General features: G+C 45.2%; 1 non-coding gene across 1 annotated transcript; it reads left to right on the forward strand.

The window, feature by feature from the left end:
- The first annotated feature begins 3,419 nt into the window (after window positions 1-3,419).
- LOC120274394 lies at window positions 3,420-3,526 on the forward strand. Its single transcript, XR_005540916.1, has one exon. It is a non-coding gene; the product is annotated as a small nucleolar RNA R71 (small nucleolar RNA).
- The last annotated feature ends 1,491 nt before the right edge of the window (window positions 3,527-5,017 follow it).

The raw sequence follows: 5,017 nt of genomic DNA on the forward strand, positions 1-5,017 counted from the left end.
CCGGCTATGAACAGTGCTGCTACAATATATTGCCACAGTGTTGCTGCAGTGCTCTGCTACATTATCAGACCTGAATTGCTTCCCGAATCCATACTTTCATTGGGGTAACGCAAATGGGCACACAATCACGTCGTGGACCATTTCCTTCTTCAATGATTGGTAAGTTGGTGGAGCTCTTGTTTTATGTGCATAAGTCGGAATGCTCGAGTGTGACTGCCTTTGTGCCCATCCAAATGGTTGTGTTCAATTAAATACGAGGAGGTTGGCACACTCTCTAGCATCTCACACCCAACCTATGTCTTCGCGTTTGAACCTTACCAAGATTTCCTCCAAAATCGGTGAATTATGATCCACATTGGCCTCTTTCTTTCATACTCGGCCTCTCAACCCTACCTGCATAAAAGTAACATAAAAACACACATATTAATGTAAAAACCCGAGAAAAGTAATGCTCAACATAAGGAATGAACGCTTCGCATTCATATCGCACAAGCACTTATCAGAAACTATTCTTCTTGTAAAAAGAACTCGTGACCCTTGGCGTTCTGTGCAATATTACGGGCGTGCGGTAATTGCCCACGCCCGTGCGCCTCATTATAAGAGAACCACAGGGGCGTACCCACGGCCCTGTGCGCTCTCGGGAAAACACTTCTTTGACTCTGACTGCTCTCGCACGGGCGTGCGGAAAATACCCACGCCCATGCGCCTAACCTACAGGGGCAGCCGCACGCCCCTGTGGCTTCCCTGGACATCCGAGAAAAAATGCCAAGTATTCTACATGCCCATGAGGAAATACCGTACGGGCATGGATATTCACATGCCCAACTCACAGGGGTAGCCACACGCCCCTGTGTCTTCTCGAGATGGGGAGGACTCTTCTACAGAGTTTGATACGGGCGTGTGAAAATTACCTACGCCCGTGTGTGGTTTACAAGGTCTCCCACAGGGGCGCGTCCATGCCCCCGTGTGCTCTTGGGATAAATCGGCCCAACTCTGCAGGAATTCACACGCCCGTGCGGAAATTATCCACGGGCGTGTGGCAGTTGCATGGTCGTCCACAGGGGCAGCCGCATGCCCCTGTGCGTTCTCTGGATGAGCTCGCAGTGCAAGTCCACAGGCATGCAAAAATGCCACACGCCCGTGTGTTTTCTATGGATGACTTAGAAAAAATAGCAAGCTCTGCAGAAAATCTCTGAACATGTTTATACACTTAGAGCCTGCTCTATTATGCAAATTTTACCAGTGAAAAACATGAAATAGAGCTCAAACGACCAAGCTTCGCCAATCCAACATGAAAACACATAATACCTTTAAAAACCCACAATAAAATCACAGCACAAGCATCTAACAAAAAGTTTTCAAGACACCAACACTTAACAATTTATTCGTGCAAACAAACTAAACAAGAAGATAAGAAAAAAGTAAACACTTGGGTTGCCTCCGAAGAAGCGCTTGTTTAACTTCACTTAGCTTGACGTACCTTGTCTTACCTCACGAGGGTTCAGAGATGAAGTTTGCTCTCTTACCCATGGCTTGAAAGCATGATGTGCAAAGTCTCTTGAGGGTAGAGGGTGTGCTATCGGGCTTGGGACCACCTAACAATGGTTCATCCAACTTCTTTGGTTCACGTACGTCTCCAACAGCCTTGGAGCGTTTCCAGTGGCATCTCCTAGCCCTCTTCATTTTCCGGAGTACCTTCTTCAAGATCCCCGGAGTAGATGGTACTTCTTCTATCGATCCAAGCATCACTACTTCTTCATTGCCCTCTTCTTGGTCGAACAAACCTTCATACGGATCTGGGTTGAACATTTCCTGCATGTATTCATCAACAATTTCATCAGTAGTGTCTAGAAAGTATAAAGTATCATCAAAGTCAAGAGAATGCCGCATGGCTTTAGCAAGGCGGTAAGTGAGCTTGTCATCTGCAACTCTCAATGTGAGCTATCCGCCGTCCATGTCAATCAATGCTTTGGAAGTCCGCAAGAACGGTCTCCCAATTATCAAGGGTACATCCGCATCCTCATCGGCATCTAGCAATACAAAGTCAACCAAAAAAATGTACTTGTTCACCTTGACAAGCACATCTTCAATGATGCCTCTCGGATGTCGCACCGTTCGGTCCGCTAGTTGCAAAGTCATCCAAGTAGGCCTAGGCTCACCCTAACCTAGCTTTTGAAAAAAGTGTATCGCATGACGTTGATACTTGCCCCTGAATCCGCCAATGAAATTTCTTCACCTAAATTGCCAATATTATATAAAATGATGAAGCTTCCTGGGTCTTTCTTCTTGTTCGGCATGTTCTTTTGCAATACCGCCGAGCAAGAACTATCTAAAATCACTGAAGCGCTTTCCCCCAACTTCCTCTTATTCGTCAACAAGTCCTTCAAGAACTTTGCATACTTAGACATTTGGGCCAATGCCTCAACAAAAAGAATATTGATGTGGAGTTGCTTGAACAAACTCAGGAACTTCTTGTACTGTTCATCCCCTTGGTCATTTTTCAATCTAGAGGGATAAGGGATTCTTGGCTTGAAAGATGGGGGTTCCACCTCCTCTTTGCTTGTCCCCTTTTCTACCTCTATAACCTTCGGTGCGTGTTCTTTTGGCTTCTCACTCGGAAGCCTACCTTCAACCTCACGACCACTTCTCAAAGTGATCGCTTTCACATGCTCTCGAGGGTTGGTTTCTGTGTTGCTTGGTAAACTTCCATGTGGCCTTTCAGAGAGAGACTTTGCAATTTACCCCACCTGATTTTCAAGGTTATGCAAAGAGGCAGTGTGGTTGCGAAGTGTAGCCTCGACTGACTCAAACCTTGTATTTGCTGATTTTACAAATCTAGTCAAACGCTTCTCTAGGTCACTCATTCGGGTTTCCAAACCTGAAACTCTGTTGTCCACCCTGGGGGGCTTGTTGTTGTTGTTGGAAACCCGGTGGCCCCATGGCTTTTTGTAGACCCTGGTTACTCCAAAAAAAAATTGGGATGATTCTTCCAACCCGAATTGTAGGTATTGCTGTATGGGTTTCCTTGAGGTCTCATGCCATTATCTACAGAATCAACGTTCTCCACTGAAAAAACATCACCAATAGCGATCGGGCAATTGGAGGAAGCATGTCCTCCACCACACCCGGTGCAGTTAGTCATGGCCGCCACTCTATTTGAAGTTAGAAGATCTAACTTCTTACTTAAATTCTCCACTTGAGCAGCCAATGAAGTTACCGCATCTATTTCATTGAGACCGGCCACTTTCTTCTTCTCCCTAGCATTCCATTGGTAGCTATTTAACCCCATTTCCTCAATCAACTGACGAGCCTCATCGGGGGTCTTGCTACCTAAGGTACCTCCTACTGCCACATCCAAAAATTGCCTTGTGCTCGGGTTCAAAGCATTGTAAAAGTTTTGAAAAATCATCCACTCCGGGAATCCATGTTGCGGGCACTTTCTCAGCAGCTCCTTGAACCTTTCCCATGTCTCGAATAGAGACTCCAATTCCAACTGAACAAAGGATGAAATCTCATTCCTAAGCTTTGCTGATTTTCCATGAGGGAAATAACGGGATAGAAAAACTTCTACCATCTCCTCCCATGTGGTAATTGACGCTCTAGGTAACGAGTGTAGCCACTGCTTCGCTCTCCCCTTTAGGGAAAATGGGAAGGCTCTCAATTTGATGGCATCATCCATCACCCCATTTATCTTCAGCATATCACACACCTCAAGAAAGCTCTCTATGTGACGGTTTGGGTCCTCATCAGCCAAACCATTGAATTGTGCGGATTGCTGCAACATGTGGATTAATGCCGGCTTCAGCTCGAAGTTCTGAGCTGTAATCAGGGGACGCACAATACTTGATTGTGTCCACAACATTGAAGGTCTGGCATAATCGGATAATGTTCATTGTCGCTCATTCTGTGCTGCCATATTTTCAGATTCTTCTACTTCCAACTCAGCTGAATTACACTGTTCTTGCACATGTTCTTCCCTTTTCTTCGAAGTGTACGTTCAAGCTCAGAATCTCCTTCAATCAATATTAAGGGATTCCCTCGGGTCATAACCTGTAGCAGCACACAAAAAGAAAGAAAAAGAAATCAGAATGATGATAGAATAAGAAGATATGAAATAGAATGTATGGTGAAATAGCTAAGAAAACAAAGTGCACAGTATCTCTAAATGCCTACTCCCCGACAATGGCGCCAAAAACTTGACAAGGTCCCCTTGCGTATATCCAGCAAGTGCACGGGTTTGTTGAAGTAATAATCCTGGGTGAGCGGGTATCGAATCCGTAGGGAGTAGGGGTTAAAAACACTTAATTCGATTCATAGCTATGTGGAAGATCAATAGTGATAAGTGTGACAATGATCCAATTCTCAACAATAGAAGCAACAAGTAAGAGAGCAAGAGTAAGGTAGGAGGAAAGGCAATCGATAAAGATGGGGTACTCGGATTATGGTCCGCCTAGGATAATCGCTTCAAGCCAAGTACCCTCTATTATGCTTCCTAATCAATGCAATAGTGAGTCGTGGAAACCCTTAAATTCATAGTCCCAACCCTAAGGTCAACTATGCTTAACTCTATACATGTCCTAGAGGAGAAATCAAATAATCTCAACACATCGCACTTGCATAGAGTTGCAATGAGCTCTAGGGATTCCAAGTGATAAATCTCTTCCTAATTATAAACCTAACCCTTTGGTCCAGATGGAAGGTCCCTAACCAAGATTAAGCCCTAGATACTAAGATCACCTCAACACTTCACTCCGTTGCACGCGCAACTAAGCCCCAGCGGAGATTCATCCCTTAGATCATTCACTCTAGTATTACCGCAAAGAACTCGAGGAACAGAGGTAGAATCTATCACGTCAGAGGGGGAAAGGGGACGCTCCTGTACCTCTTGACTCACCCTCTCAACCCGCTCCAACCTAGCTTTGTCTAACGCTCGTGGCGTGTCACTCACTCACAAGGTTACCAACAAGAACTCTCAACCCTAGTGTCACTCTAGGGGAAATGTTCATACAATCAAGCA

This window comes from Dioscorea cayenensis, chromosome 12 (genome assembly GCF_009730915.1).
Source record: "Dioscorea cayenensis subsp. rotundata cultivar TDr96_F1 chromosome 12, TDr96_F1_v2_PseudoChromosome.rev07_lg8_w22 25.fasta, whole genome shotgun sequence".
Lineage (NCBI taxonomy): Eukaryota > Viridiplantae > Streptophyta > Magnoliopsida > Dioscoreales > Dioscoreaceae > Dioscorea > Dioscorea cayenensis.